This window comes from Aedes albopictus, chromosome 2 (genome assembly GCF_035046485.1).
Source record: "Aedes albopictus strain Foshan chromosome 2, AalbF5, whole genome shotgun sequence".
NCBI classification, from domain to species: Eukaryota; Metazoa; Arthropoda; class Insecta; order Diptera; family Culicidae; genus Aedes; species Aedes albopictus.
This window is the reverse complement of record NC_085137.1, coordinates 251708351-251725553: the sequence shown is the minus strand read 5'-3', so window position 1 is coordinate 251725553 and position 17203 is coordinate 251708351. Positions and strand designations below refer to the sequence as shown.

At 39.2% G+C, this 17203-nt stretch overlaps 1 protein-coding gene across 15 annotated transcripts in view; it reads left to right on the top strand.

Annotated features, from left to right (window-relative positions):
* LOC109427864 (cytohesin-1) overlaps positions 1–17203 on the top strand; it is a 130710-nt gene that overhangs the window by 26633 nt on the left and 86874 nt on the right. For 2 of the 15 annotated variants that reach the window (XM_062851515.1, XM_062851506.1), the window contains exon 1: positions 11372–11986. The exons of 3 other annotated variants lie outside the window; for them this stretch is intronic. The gene's annotated coding sequence lies outside the window, so the exon portion shown is untranslated. 10 more of the 15 variants (XM_062851513.1, XM_062851512.1, XM_062851511.1 and 7 more) reach the window with 7 other exon arrangements.

Sequence of the window (17203 nt, the reverse complement as noted above, 5' to 3'; positions counted from 1 at the left end):
GACCCAACTTCCAGCGACACTGCCGTAAATTTATATTCATTTTTTAGAAAATTTGGCAACTTTGGGTTAAGTTTACATACAATTTTTTTTGAAAAAGTTTCTTTTAAATCATGTTCATAGTTTCTTTGACTTATTATCTTTTGAATGAAACCTAGGGTTTTGAAATCGGACGCAAATTGGCGGAGATATGGGCGTAAAAAAATGACATGTTTTTGAGGGGGTGACCCCAAACTTTTGAACGGGAGTGTACCTAAATTGAACCATATCCAGCTCATTCAAGAAGCTCAACCTGAGAAAATGGCATGTGGAAAACTTGTGGGGCTAGGCTGTAGAGTTGCAAGAAAGTCACGGAAACCCGCTCTTTTTCGAATATTTAACCCTTCAGCACGCGCGCTGTTGTAAAAAGTACAACACTACCAGAAAACCTCGCTAGATGGCGCGCGTCCTGGAAGGTCAAAATAAATGTCACGGACTACCTTGCTTCGAAATAATATCAATCGGCGAACAGATTTGTACATATGATAGCAGCGCCGACATGTGACAGAAATGTAACTGCTTTAACAAAAACGATCATGGTACACTCAGAAATAAAAAAAGTCATTTATGACTATTTTTCATGCAAAATGCAGGTTCGACTGGGTTCATGCATAAAATGACTAAAGCGCGAAAAGTTCTAGCTGAACTAAAATCAGTTTAGTTTTATAATGACTACTTTTTAGATTTTTCCAACTACTTTCTAGTATTAAAAAACTTTCATGATTGGCTTGTTTTAAAGTTAGTAATTATTTTATAAGTTAAAGACACCGTATTTTGAGATTATTTATTCTTAAAAACTACAAATCTTAAATTACATTATCTCTCTATAATATTGTCACGAAATATGGTGGCCAGGTGCAGCTAAAGATGATTGACCACGGTTGCGCCAGCCGGTCGAGGAAAGCAAGGAGGAAAGCGTAGCACCGCGCATTTCAAACGGATATTGGGTCTGGGGCGTTGTCCGTGGCGATCTCAATCTGTCGGCTTTATTCTGAGATGAATATAAAATATAGTTATTTACTAGAATTGATAAAAAATGTCTAACATTTACTTACTTTTTCAACAGTTTCTTTTACACAACAAAACTTCGAAAGTCGGTGGGCCGGGTATAAGTTCTAAAACATATTCATTACTGGAAACTTAACGCAAGTTATTCATTACATGGCTGAAATTCAGTTGCTCAATGCATAATTTTCAGCATTTGATATGCATAAATTGAATTTAGTTAGCAAATGTATAAAATAAAGTCATTCAGTGACTTTCCCGGTTTCTGAGTGTAGACCATCTCCCCATCTCGTTCACCAACTTAAGAATCAACGAGTTGACAAAATATGGATGGATGCAAAGAAAGCAGTTCGAACTCCGAAGCCCGGACAGGATTTAACCGGAGTACATTTGCTATTTATGTTCAAATGTGTTGTATGTTGTTTTCATTATGCCTGGTCGAAGCTTGCCCATGGATCTAGGTAATTGGTTAGGGTTTCATCTTACAAATGAACACAGGATCTACCTTACAAGCAGTCTAAATCTGGAGAGAACACCAACTCAAACTCAACGAATGAATTATCTACATAGGGTAAATGTACCAATAGTGGTGCTGTTAGTTGCTCATTGTAGTAAAATAATTCAATAAAATTGATAAACCCACAAAATGAAAAGTCTGAAAACGTTGATCGGTAGTTTTTTACTTAAATTTGCTAGGAAAAATGTAAAAACCATTTTTTTTTAGTTTTTTTTTCTAATTAATCACTTGCACCAACTATAGGTTCACTTGCACCAACTATAGGTACACGGTTCCTATTATGGAGGTAAAATTTAGCTTTGGTTCCTATAGTGGCGCATCCCATTGAATTTTTATGGGACCCACAACTATAGGAACACTACCACCACTATAGGTGCAAAGGAGCAACAAAAAATTAAGGAAAATAATTGTTTAAAATAGCTTTTTCGGCAAATTCTGAACACAAAACTGAATTAATGTTTTAAATAAGGCATGATGCATCTATTAAATTGACATTTTCAAGTTTTTTGGTCGAAATAGTGTTGAATTGCCACTACCACCACTATTGGTACACCCTTAAATGAAACAACACAGCGCACGAGTAACTTTCACGCAGCGAGCAAAAAGACAAAAGAATTTTCACGCAGATTTGTGTAACACCGGATCAGCACATTTTTTGTGTTGATCCGGTGTTACACAAATCTGCGTGAAAATTCTTTTGTCTTTTCGGTCGCTGCGTGAAAGTTACTCGTTGCGCTGTGTACATCGAGTTCTGCGTGTACTGCCTCCACTAAGGGAGCTTTTACCCTATCTATCAAAAACTATCAAGAACGGGCTTACACCCCGGCTCTACCGAGATTGGGGACATTGACCAATGTTGCGGGTGACAAAAAGCTGATATCCCATCCATGTAATCTACTTTTCAATTCTTACCATATTTGAATTTGAATGATCAAATTTGTTCTTTGATATGTTCAAAGTTTTGACCATAATACCAAAATGTAATCACACACCTTATAACAGTAGAACACCATTCAATTTACCACGAATTAGGTTAGTAAAACTTAACTGAAATCACAAGCCCTTATTGATGAAATGCTAGAACATGACGTCCATCCAAGAACAGAATTTGTTTGTTGTTTCCAAATTTATAATCATAGTTTCCAACGGTTGTTTACCTCAGCAAATTAGTTCGATCACGAGTCTCATCGAGGCGCTGCGAACAGTAAACAGTGTTCGCTTGCTTTTCGCAAGAGTTGGTTATATTCTTAATTAATAATATTTGCATTCATGTAAGTGTAAGTCGTTGCTCAAAATCACCCATCAAACTGTTTACTATGCATATGAAGTAAAAAAATCGTGAAAGTTTTCGTTGTTTTTTTGTTTTGGACAGTAGAGGCTTGCATCAAAAACATAACCTCATCGAATTCCCATACGATTTGTAAACATTGCCCTCAAATTTTTTTTGAGGGCAAGGACGGCTTTATGGACCGACGCCGAAGGAAAGAAAGAGAAGGAGATAATGATAACGTCAGCGTGCAAGCGCTCATGAGCCATTTTACGAGACGTTTCGGATCAGCTGATCGCTCATTTCATGAATGAAAATTTGACAGGAGGTTGCGCCCAAGCCCGTGAGTGTTAATATCAATATCAACACTGTTGTCGTTTCGTAAAATAGACTATTGGCTTCTTAAGGTTTCTACCCAGCGTTGACTTTCGAAGTTCTTCAGGGTTTAGGGACAAAACGCCGAAAAACAAAACGTCGAATGCCAAAAGGTCGAATGCCAAAACGTCGAAAACGAGTAATTTAACCAAATAGTGAGTTCTTTATTCTTTTAAAGGAAACTCATTCTTTCACTTGTATCTGCCAACTAGTTCGAAGGGGAGCCTTTTTGAGACTCCCTGAAACAACACCTAAGGGTCGGCTCGGCATGTTTCCTGACAAGTTCTGCGTTGTTTCGGGAAAATATGCGCCACAGTGAAGTGGGACATTGTGACATCGGGCGTTAAGATTCTGCACCGCAATCCGGATTTTCCGGCTATCCACGGTGACCTAACCGGTTCCCCCTCTCAATAGAGGGTGAGTTTCTGAATCGAATCAGCCTAAGATTGCTAGAATTGGTGAGAAATGGCAGAAACATCACCTTTTTAGTTCACCAGGTACCAGGGTATCATGTTGGCGCTCTGCGGGTGCAGTTCTTGCTCAAGTTGTGTTCACGTTCGAGCTCACGTGCGTTCCAAATTTTGAACTGAACAATGTTCAAATATGTTTGATCGCAGCGTGCCGCATTTGAACTTCAACGCAAATTGATCGCGTAGAAATCGTTGAAATCCAACACTGCGAGTGACACCTTCCACAAATTTCCAGCATTACGTCACAACTTCCTTCAGGGTGGCTACGAGGGCGGCCTCTAGCTATCGTCGGCCGGATCTCTGGCACCTCTAGGGTGGCGATGGCGATCATCGGGCGCATTTTTCCTTCAAGGGCGTCTGGTTTGGTTTACGGCACGACTTGCCATTACTTTCCAATCCAACGTAAGGGGTGGGAGAGAATGCCTTCCTTATTCAAAACCGAAGTTCTGCCTAAAATAGCGGGGTTTTGACTAAAATAGCTGTCCTTCTCTGTAATTCATCCTGTATTCACAGTATATGGTACTAGTACAACAATGCTAAGTATCCACACAATAATCTTTACTCAGCTGGTTGTTTCAACTCGGATCTGAAGCATCATAGAGTGCAAAATAAGTCATTGACCTTCAGCGCGCGGGCAGTGACCCGAGATAATGAGACAATGTTCGTGTGTCCCCGTTAATCAGTTCGTCATCCTGCCATCCTGGTGGATCTACCGTATCGCCACTCCTCTCAGGCTACCAACAGAATCGATTTAAATTCACACAAAATCTAAAAAAATCCACACTGAGCTGCGAACAATTACACACTTTTCGACGTTTTGTCCTTTCGACGTTTTGGCATTCGACGTTTTTTCACCCATTCGTCTGGTTCCAGCTTCCCAGGAGAGCGGTTCTTGTTCTAGATTTTCATGATAGCTTTTGTGCGGCTGATACCGCCTCAAAGTAGATATTCAGATGACGCGTTGGGATACGGTAGTCAATGAATTTCTGAAGGAAATGTTCATGGCATGGTGAAGATTTGGCCTGCTGTCGATTAAGTCGGTTTGATAATGTTCCTCGAACTCTTTCGTTTCTTTTTTTCGGTGACAGACGACGGAAGATGATGCGCTCCCTTCGTGAGCGGCATTCAAATGGTGATCGCTTTGGGAACGCACAAGGTCGCCTTTTTATGGATAGGCAGATTACGCTTTCCTTCCACTTCTCTGGTGGCTGTTCGGGTTTACAGATCCTGACTATTAAGTAGTGTAGACAGGTAGCCAACTTTTCTGGGCCCATCTTTACCAACTGTTTGGTTGGGTTTGAGCTGGTATTTTAATATCATCCTTAACTTTCCTCAGCGTAGAAGTTGAATCATTTACGTCTTCTGCTACACTGACGTAGTCGTTTCCTCCGTTCTCTTGATCTCCCGTGCATACATTTTCCTTCATTGCCGCTTAGGTGATCGCCGAAGTACTGATTCCACCTTTTAATCATGTGACGACAACGTTTCAGGTGTTTCTGCTTCTACCTTTCTTTGTATCGTTCCATGTTTTGCCAAGATCCATGCTGCAGCTTTATCGCTTGCGCTGCGTTTGTCTTCTCCAAAACCGTTCTACACTCTTCATCGAACAATTTTTTCGTCGATTCCACGACGTACCTATCTGTGGCTGCATCGTGTATGGCTGTTTTTACTGCCCAACCGTCATCTAGACTGGTGCACTAAGGGGATTCAGGTGGCCAAAAATCGAAAATTGACTTCAATTTGAGATTCAGGTTCGATAGTTGAAAGTAGACCACTTGGACCAGTAAACCCTAGAATATTAGTTTGCTAATCCCTATACTTATCGAGATATTGGCAGCAGAATGAGACCATTGTCAATTTTATGTAAAATTATGAAATGCTCAACTTCGCATATCTTCGGCTTAAATGAAAAATGTTAAATTGTTAAAGTAATTTCTAAAAGCTTTCGAATGACGTATCAGACGTAGAAATGTTGATTTTAAAACTATTAGGGTAAAAGCTCCCTTAGTGGAGGTAGTACCAATGGTGGTCACATCAAGTTTATCCTCGTTCGGCAACTCCTCGAGACTTTGCGCGTACGTTATGGGGGCATACATTGTTGATTATGATGTTGCTGTATGATCATGCAGAGTTTGTGGATCACTTTCTTATCTACGAACATTGCTGCTACTTTCCTTCTACTACGTCGATGGTAGAATGTGATCGGTAAAACATTAAATTTTCATTGGAAAAGAACTTTCAAAATGGGAATCAGTAGCGTGATGTTCAAGCTGTTCAACAGATCATATTTATTGCAAATGTTACAAGAAATCCGAATATGCTAAAATATTGATGGTTTACGGTCGTATTTATAATTTATAGTGGAAAATATGACCAAAAAGGCGTCAAATCGTTGTAACGTCCCGGTATAGAATGTGTCCAATGCAAAATAACATAGCCAGCACACTGGAAAATATAACGATTGTAAAAAAGCGAAGCTCAATCCCAGTGTTAGATTTCATACTAAATAAAAGGAGATGAAGAGGAAGTAGGGTAATGTCACTAAATGAAAAGTAAAACTCTCACTCTTAGCAGCGTGTTCAATCAGAAAATCAATTTGCTTATTCAAATTCAAATCGTACTTAAGCCCATCACTCAATGATTGAAATTGCGCTTTGTAGTAAAATTCCACTACGCTTCCGGTTTCGCCAAAGCGGAAGACAACACAATACCACTGAAAGCAAACCACGTTTTTCAGCCAGGAAGAAATGAACCAATAAGAAGGAAAAGCAACCGAAACCATATCAATTTTTCTTCTGCTGTTGCCTGATGCTCTTATTGGAGTATAAAGCATTCGCACCCGGCGGAGCTTTCCTTCTTTGATTGTGATGATGGTTATGGGAGGGCTGGGGATTACTATGTACGGGGGCTGCGAGGCAGGGTATGTTTTCATGTCTACACGTCCAACTGTGGCCATATCTATCTGTTGACTTTCGTCTCACACATGGGAGTTTTGCGTCTTGGTTTTTCGGTTTATTAAAACGTCTCTGTTTACTATACAACAGCGAGCGGGCGTTGGATTCTGAAAGTGAGCAAATCAACTGAGAAGGCTTACGGTGGAAATGTGATACCTTGAGGCCGGTGCAACTTTTCACGCTCTCGCACGGCTCTCAGTTTCATCTGCACGTTTTCTCGACGGAATGTCTTTCCGGAAGACTGAATTTCGTCGATAGCTGTAGCTTCGATGGTGGATTTGTAGGTTTTATTTACACTTGACTAACATTTGGAATTTAATATGAGTTTACGTAAATTCTTGTTTTTTTTTATTCATCGAAAAGAGATTGTTCAAATGAATAAAATCTGACAATTTTCATTCAAAATTTAACATTTAATTTGCTAACCCTAATCCAACTGATTTCCAAACTTCCGGTTGAGACTCACAGCAAGTTGTCCAGAGTATCATTTACAACCAACAACGTCTTGTTTGCCTCTCGCTTACATACATGCCACTGAACAACGTGACTTCTTCCGGGAGAGAGCTGAGATGAGAACAAGAGAGGCTGCAGATGGGTGCGGAATGTTTTGGTTTTCCTTGTATATATAGCCGCACCATAGGATGAGACGGGGAAGGAAGTTTTTACCGGAGATGAAAAACGCATTTCCGGATAGGTGTTTCCTTCTTTGTTAGATAGGAGTTTGTTTTGCATGCTGTCGCAGTTACACTCTTTTGGCAATGGCAGCGCAGCGTAGGTAAGGTGTATAACGTTTTAGCAACTGATAAGACATGACAATTTTTGAGATGCTTTGGAATGTTTTCAGCATATTTATTTCTATAATTCTGGACGAACATTTGAAAAGGGCCTATCTGCTTTGCGTAAACAAACATGTTTTTGTCTCTGTAGGGCCCATCTGCATCCACCCACGCACGTCAACACCCTTATCAGAAAGAGTGTTCTTCAAGCTATCTGTTAAGGGTGTTGATGTGCGTGGGTGGATGCAGATGGGCCCTACAGAGACAAAAACATGTTTGTTTACAAAAAGCAGATAGGCCCTTTTCAAATGTTCGTCCAGAATTTAGTAACATTTATATCATAAAACTACAGTATTTTTTATGTACAATCATATACCTGATATTTGAAAACATTTTTAAAAAGTAATGGAGCTATAATAAACTGAAACTGTGCGATTCATATAATTTTGAATCATATCAATTAAAATAGTCACTTGCAAAAGGATCCTTATAACAGTAAGACATTGATATTATTATACATATCTAAAATTTTAATAGATTTGCCAACCATTAAGTTTTTGAGTACAAACAAGTCAGATAAGCGGGTTTTTTAATTCAATTGTTAACCTTTTTATCCAGCTTCGACTAGACGTAAAATAAGTGGTGTAAAACGTCAACAGAGATTCAGCTTGGGGAGTGAATTCAATCTTTCTATACGGCTTCAATGTTTGTGTTCCTCATCTGAAACCATTTTACCCGACATTCCCTCTGACGTTGTAGAATGATATCAGAATGGCTTTGCTTCGAGTGCCAAACGATGACGACAAACCGTGATGATGAGCTCAGCCACAGCGACACGCTACTGAGCTTTTGTCGATCTACGCTACTGAGCGGATGGTACACCTACCTCTACTGTCCTCTTCGGAATACGTTTTTCTTCACGTCCGAGCAACGTAGTATCTCCTTTGTATATAATAATAAAGATGTGTAGAATTGTACTAGATAAATTTTACTCGCGTCGCAGCGGTGTTGATTGCGGAGCGAACCATGGAACGGAAACGGTAGGGTGGTTCGTTACGTTTCTATTATTATTTTGGTGGCATTTTTTACCATTACTTTTTAACATTACATTACTTAACATTGTAAACCGCTGAATAATTATTATCCTGATTAAGCGTCGCGATTCAAGGCAATTTTCATTCTCATTTTGATGAAAGTTTTCAATAATCTGAATTATTGAATCCCGTAATTGTTTATGATAATATGCTGGTTTTCATAAAAACTGTTCAACTTTAGAGCGTTGGTTTATACAACACACCAAACGCTTACAGCAAAGCAAAATCCAACAAAACGATTTGTTAAATTTTCAGCAATATTTTGCTGGGATTCAGTACAACTTTGTGCTCTATCGACATAAATTACTGGATGTTTCAGAAAATTGTGCTGAATTTTAGCAATTTGTATTGCTGGATGCATTCAGCATGGCAAAAACCAGCAACATTTGCTGGTTAGCTCTCAAACATGTTTAAGATGAACGCAGCTAAACATTTGTTGTTGTCTCAGAAGCGGAGTTACACGCTAAAGCCGCTCAGCACTAAAGTACATATAATTTCCAGACTACACCAATGTGTAACACTTACACATTCCAAAAATCAGCTCCTGCGTCCGTAAAATCGTGAAATTCACAAAAATATTTGTACGGCAATCTAGCTAAGTTTACTAGTCACCTTGGAAAACAAAAAAAAAAAAACGATATTTCGCATCTAGTAAAGTGTATGAGCTGTTTTTGTGAATGTGTAACTGTTATACATTTTTGGTGTGGTCTGGAAATTATGCACTTCTAGATTGAGTTTAAATAAGGGCGAAAGTAACATGAGAGAGTTCTCTTCATCGACTCTCTCTTCTGCAAATTAAAGTGACAAGATGCAAATTCAATCAAACTTTTTTACACTTAGACGCTAGATTGCATCGCAACCTAGCGATTTATGACCAAAAAGTTCAACAATACTTGCATCTTGTCACTTTAATTTGAAGAAGAGAGAGTCGATGAAGAGAACTCTCTCATGTTACTTTCGCCCTTATTCAAACTCAATCTAGACTTATGAGTAGGGCTTACACATTTTAGGTGCTGAGCGGTTTTAGCGTGTACGTGTCTCTTACAGATTTAGAGTCGCTGAATCCGAATCCGGGCTCAGATTTGCATCAGCACGTTACAGTTTTGAGCTATACCTTAATGCTATACCCAATCCAATTTGCAAATTTTAAGCATTATGATCCAATGTTATTGTATTTCGATTTTACTGAAAAAAATATATAGAGTCTGGGACCACTTATTTTGGGCACTTGCTGCTATAACTCAGTCAATTTTGAACCGATTGACTTGATTTTTGAGACACGATCAGATACGAACAGTATCTAGCCATGTTCAAAAATTCAAGTCAATCGGTTTGAAATTCACTGAGTTATAGCAGCAAGTGCTCAAAATAGGTGCTCCTGTCCAAATGGTCACAGACGCTATTATTATGCATTGCAAGAACAATTATCGCGTAAAGTTGTGCGAAAATGCTAAAAGATATGCGCTCCGGTTGTCTTTTGCGCGGTCAATCCTTAGCTAAATTCCGCACTTATTGTAGAAGACATGAAAGTGTATGATGTACTAGCGACCATCTACGATAATTTTGTAGGTACATTTTTACGCGATAATCTACGGCGAAACACGTAATATTTTACGTTGTGCAGCCGAAAGATCATCCGTTTTTGCCAAATGCTATCCCCCTAACAGCAGCGAATTTCACAAGCCGTAGACCATTATCGTTGGTAACGAAATGAACGAAGGCTTTCCATTCCAATGACAGTTCTAAATAAACTTCAAAAATACAGATCAAAATAAAATTTGCCGATCTATTTCTGATGTCTGTTTTGACATATTGTTTTGAGAACTTTCCGTAAGCCGTATCAAGGCTTATCGCTCGTTGCCACTATAGTTGAAGAATTCGCCACTCATCCTCAACACAAAGATTCGGCTTCCACCGAATAACTCACTTCATCTTACTTGAAAGAATGGTTGGCGATGGGGGATTCCACCGCTCAGATTTCACGTTCTCCAGTTCTGGGCCAGCATATTTCCTGGATGCATGCCGACATCCTGCCGTTCACGAGTTAGGAGCCCAATGCGTGGGGGTTCATTCAAAGGTTCCAGCTTCTCTAACAGCTTTCAGGTGGTGGTCTTTGTCATCAATTGACCCGTGGAAGCATGAGGTAGGACATATGTTGGTCGAACCTACCAGGTTGGCAATTCATCATTTTGCAGTTCTATATCCAATGCAGATTACATAGTTTTGAACGTGGATTCCATCGAAATGTGATTTACATTTTTCCTCTATTTGTAGATCCCATATAAAGTCTGTATGTAAAACATTATTCGTGTGGTTATGAAGTATGACAGATTAGGAATCAAGCATTCATAAACTGAGTACGACGATGGGTTCAAATTATAAAAATGCCACTTGAAATTAATTTAAGATTTTGTTCGTTCTTCTCAGAACAACCCCAACCGCCTAGGGATGCTAGAAGAACCCAAAGAGAGAAATCATCGTGTCCGTACACAATTTAGTATGTATAGCAGCGCGCCAAGTTCAATGTGTTTTGGTTGGTGTTTTCCTCCTTAGATCCGCGCTGCTGAGCTGTCGTTGACTTTGCTCTTCAGTGTGTTGTGCTTTTATTTTACGTCTCGCACACCACATCGACCGACTGCTGGGCTGGGACTCCGTGTTGTCGCTGCTGCTTCTACTCAACTAAACTCAGCTCAGCGCTCTCCCATCTATCCGTCCGACCGCGTCCGGTCGCCGTTTGTCCACATGCCTTTGAACCGGGGAAGTCACAACAAGAGTACACATAACAAAAAGTATAGCCCCGTCCGTAGTACCGACGTCGTCGTCGCTGGTTGTTGTCGTTGTCGTTCATCGGTGATCGGACGGTATGGTGTAGATTTTCCTGTGTTGTTGTGTTGTTCGCAATTGTTGTGCTAGCCTAGAGTCGCATACGTCAGTCAAACCACTGGCCTGGGGTATATTCTCAGTTTTTAAATAATTCGCGAGATAGAAGGTCGCACAAGCTATCGGGTGTCGAGTCGAGTTGAGTTTGCGATCCGTTCTTTTTGCGCGGAATTCGCTCAGATCGGGCGCTGATAACCCGTGTCGCGAGTTCTAATCTGGGAGTCGGTTTGTCACCTGCATTGCACAGGTTGCGCAGCGATTCGGGCGAGTTTCGGTGACTCACGGTCGGTGCCCACATATTGTGCCTTATTTTTCGTATAGTGGGGGTTTATCAGTAAGTGCGAAGCTTAAATATAACACCCACGTGAACGTTGTGGGTCTATGTAACTACCAACCGAGGAAAACTCATCAAGAGAAAGTGCGTCTACCATATACCAAAGAAAAGTTTATTTGAGGAAGTGGAAATATGTCTTGTGTAAACTCATCAGATGCAGATGTCTGCTGAAATAATGTGCATTTTAGGTGATGAAAATTAAAAGTGGCGCAGTTGTAATCTGCAAATGTGTCTGTGTCTGAAATGTGTGGCGGCTCACTTTATCGAAATTCTACATGGTTGGTTGAGCGACGACGGCGATATATGTAAACGAAAATAGTGTGTCATTCCATGAACAATCGACAACTCCGGGTTATTATCAGTAAATTTGAATCAGAAACCCCCTTCGGAATATGCGTTTCAATATTGGTTCAAGATCTTTGACACACAATGTTCCAGAAATAGGGTAATTCGCCAATTGTTGAACGGTTAGTACAGGCATTTTGGTTTTCGTTTGTTTTTCCGTGCATAGTTTCACTTTAGTTGAAAAATATCCAGTGAACGTCTAGATCTACTTATCCCTTATACTGCCCATTGAATTTGTATTCCCTTAAATTCCATTTGCTAAGAGAAAATAAAACATTTGTATGAGAAGTCTGTAACCCAAATGTTGAACGCTTCCTTAACCTTTTGGAGCCGATTTGTTTCGCCGCTGTCGACGCAACCTCGCTGGTGTCGAACACGTTTGTTATGCTCGGTTTCATCACCGGGGTCATATATGACCCCTCCGGCTCCAAAGGGTTAAGCTGGCTCATCCTAATGTTGGACGGTTCTCGCCAATTGTTGAACGGTTGAAGCTTTGTTCGTAATAAATGACGTATAACCCGACATCAACCTATCATTCATCTGTTTTTATTTTGGGCACCAAACCCAACATAGACCCAACAGTTATCCGATATGAGTCCAACAGTGGTCCAACATTTGATAAAATTTGACCCGACTTTAACCCGACATCCGATATTTTTTCACTCTGGCGGATTTTTTTCCGGATTTTTCGTGTTTTGTGCCCAGCTAGTCCCAGCTAGTGACAATTCATTTAAATGACAAGGAATCGCTGATTTGAAGACAGCTCTAGTGGACTGAAATCGTTTTAAACATGATTAGATGCAAACATGGCTGAAAAGATTTGATTAGAAGCGAAAACGACAAAAGAAAAGTACGCCTTTGAATGCCCCTGAAACACTCCTGGAAATCCATGGGATCTAGTCATCCCCCAAGAACACTCATGGAACGTCCTCGAAATCCCTTGAAAATCCGTGGGTTGCTCCTGAACCCCCTGAAACGCCTTAAAATACTCCTGGGATCCCCTTAACACTCTGCATTCCTCTTGAACACTTCTGGAACGTCCTTGAAACCCATTGAAAACCACTGGAACCTTTCTGAAGCCCTCTTGAGTACCCCTGGAATATCCCTGGAACGCCCTTGAAGCCCCATGAAATGCACGGTTCGGTAAAATGAATAAAAAATCTGGCAGTCATGCTAACATCGTAGATTATGCCAGTGTTCAACAATTGGATCATGGATGCATAATGATAGTGCGATAAGAAAAATATTTTTTTCAAATTAAATTACAATGAAAATATGATTTTAAACAATGTTAAACTGTTAAGGACATCCTTCCAGTTCTTGTAACTATGGTGTGACTTTGATATTTGTGGTCAATTTGCCCGCAAAGCTTATTTCGTAATAGCAATTTCTTAAAATTAATCTTAAGAATTGTGCAGTTTTCGTGTCATCAGCGGTACAAAATTTTCAATAAATATTTTTGACGTAAAATATGTATAATTTAGTAACTTAATTGAAGCAATACCGTGACACACATGTATATGCATCTACATCATACGTATACGTTGAGCAAAAATTACTTAAGTAAGATTTATAATAAAATTCTCAGAAACTGTTCAACATTTGGGTGGTGTTCAACAATTAGCGAATTACCCTATCAATGCTTACAAAAAATCATGATGCTCAACCCGAAAATAAGAACAGTAACAGTTAAGTAGAATATTCAAGATAAAATATCAAGACATCCTATTCCAATTTTGTATACAAACTTTAGAGGCACAGATGTGACGAACAACAAAATTTTGTAGAATATGGTGGAACCTTGCTAGAACCATGGAACTAACGATGATTAACCGTGGAACCACGTCTAAATTTTAATCATAAACAAACAGACGTAACACTATGATGGGTCTCATCGTACACCGATTCAAAGGTCTATTTAAAAAAATGAAAAAATAGTTGACCAACTGCCCACCCGTAGCGCTTGCATAATTTTTGTTCGAGTTTGGCGTTTGTCCACTACCAGCACCTAGTTCATAGCTGGCCAAACTCAGTCGTTTGCATTGAACTAGGGTTTGGGCAGGGAGACCTATTATAAGCACTTGCTATTATTACTCAGTCAATTTTGAACCAATTTACATGATTCCCAACGGTGAGATACTTACAATATTTAACCATGTACATTAATTCAAATCCAACAGTAACATATAAAGGATACATACTGTGTGGAGATTAACACAAGCTGTATTTTTCTATGCGGGTTAGAGCTCATATTCCGACCAATGTGTTCGTTATTTTTTGTTGTTGTTGCAAGTAGATACTGAAACTGTAGATAGTTGTTAAAATTATTTATTTTTATAGTATTTTTAAAAATTGTAGATTGAGGATGTTTAAGGTGTCTCTTTTATTTCACGTTACGATGTAAATTTCGTAATGTTGTTTTTACAATTTCTCATCGTTATAGGCTATTTTACCTCACGCAAATCTGCCAGGAAAAGGTCTACTTTCTTACACCAAAAACTAGCAGTGTTGTAATAATTCATTACTGCGCCGATTTGCGTTGCGTAATGAACCATTATAGCACTGTTTCTTGATGCTTTCTTGATGCTTTCTGAAAAATTGTGACAATTGCACACTATAACCTGATATGATCCGACTTTCTTAGACATAATTATGAATATCAGTGTGCAGTTTGATGAAAAATGTTGTTAAAAACTATCCTCAAGCGGTAATTTATGAAATTACAAAAAACGTTGCACGCAACTCGATGCAGAACTCGATTTTAACAGCACTCGTCGTAATGATCCAACTCGTTGGATGAATGTACGACTCGTTCTGTAAAAATCTTCATTCTACACCTTGTTGCGTAAACTACTATTTTCAATCAACAGTATTAGTAAATTTTAGAACTTCTCAAATTCTCGTAAATTTTGACCCAGCCAGTCGATTGTGCATGGAATGACCCCCTATTTATATATAGTCAGCCGGATCGGTTAAAACAAAGTGTAGAATAAAATAACTTCATACGTATCGATCTAACGGAAGGACGTCGAAGATTGTTTCAATTGCCAGTACCGGAGTGTCACATCGTCGATTGGCATGTCCAATTGAGCAAATAGCGCGAGACCGTTCGTTCCCCTTGGTCCAAATGGATGTGAGAAATGTGGATGAAGTGTTCCTTCTCGGAAAGTGCTAAAATTACTCGACTTGATGCGCTGAATGATGAGTCACATGCTCACATGGCTCTCGGTCGGCATGATAATGGAGATTATCAAGTCGCATTGTCACACAGTGACAACGGCAACACGGTGCGGTGGTGTGAAATCAGTATTGCATTGCAGTATTGCTAAATTTTAACGCTGCTGTGCGTTGTTTATACAAAATCGTCACATCACGTCATCGAGGCTTTGGCTGTGGATATCTCGTTTTCAAACTGGAAGAAGGAAGCAACAGCAAACGGCGTGCTCTAGACTAAATCGCTATTTGTATATGTAGGTAGGACGTGGAGGACAAGTGAAGAAGACGCTCAAACAAACAAGCTCTATTGAGAAAGATCGTAAAAATACAGCTCGCGCGATATCGTTTGCTAAAATTGATGTTCTTCGCTTTCCTTGAGCGAGATACTTCATCGACGGCAGGCGATGGTATCTGGAGCGGACAGAGTAAATATTTGTCGGAAATTTTTTGAACGACGGCGTTCCGAATTTTCTAATTTACACATTGAACGTTGGCGAGCTTTTGTATAGATAAGTGAAATCCTGAGCTCACCCCGATAATTCGTCTGATTTTTTTTATTAAAGCATTGAGTCCCACAAACTAATCGAGCTTGTTGGGCAACCGAACACAACGTTTATGTAATGTTTCATTGTAAGACATTTCAAAGTCAAGTAACATAGTTTCCTGTTTTTGCCAACTACCGGAAAGGCGTTATCAATTCTGAGTCATGTACGCATGTTTTGTAAATTGCCATATGATTACATCCAACTATCAATGGGAACTGAAATAACACGTATTTTCATTGTTTGATTTTCAGGAATAGAAAATCAAATAAAATTACGAATGGATTCCATTTTCGGAACGATCCAGGGTTATTAATGGAATTTTCTTTCAGATCTTTGGGCATACGCATAGGGCATCTTCCGGTCGTTCACATGATAGGTATACGAATGCAAAAATGATCAACAAACAGAGTTTCAGTTTCCTAACTTAGGAAGTGCTCAACGAAACTCAACTGAAAAGTAGGCTCATTTTATAAAATTAACATTGCCATTAGTAGTTTAGAAATAATCTTTATTTTACAAAACAAAATAAGGCCGGACACATACATATACAGTAGACCTGTTCACTTTTTTTGATCTACCCGTGTCACATCAAATTATCAATCCACATGCAGAAACAAGGCTTCAGTCCAAAAATGAGCTAAATTGATAAAGGTTTAGAGGTGTACCAAATCGATTTTGTGTTTTTTCGAGCATTTTCACGAAAATGTACTTCAATATCCAGAAAATTACACCAAAAAGGTACCGAAAATACCGTTAAAATATAGTTAGAACAATACTCTACAACTTTGCCGAACACACTACGGTGTTTAAATTGCGTATTTCAAAGTTATTCAACAATTTTCGTTAAAAAATCACCAAAAAATACAATATTTTTACGATTTTTCATGTAAAAGTCATGTAATTTTACATTGTTTTAGGTGACTAATTTTATGAGCTATTGCTCCTATGTGTTACGAACATTTCGTCCATGCATCATTTTAGTGTAGAAATTCGTTTTCATTTAGTAATTATCAAAAGTTTGTCACGTTGATACCAAAAATTGTACAGAGTTGCCAGCATAAAATAAAACAAAGATACCCATGATTTAAACGTCATTACACTTCTTTGTCTCATCTGCATCAGTTTAAATTTGGTGCAGTTGGTTGAGCATGAGATTGTGGATTCGAAGATTCAAGGTTCGAGTCCTGGAATAGCATTTTTTTGCGTCTCGATCCTGCTATAAGTTGATGAAACTACGCACTGCATCTCATTGCAATTTGGCATCATTGCATTGTTTCGGAACCGTAGAGTGCATAGTAAGAATGAAGTTTCCCTTCATCGTGTAGTTGTGCTTATAGATAACAAGTAAGCTCCACCCACAGTTGTCTGTAAAATGTTGCATTCTGAAGC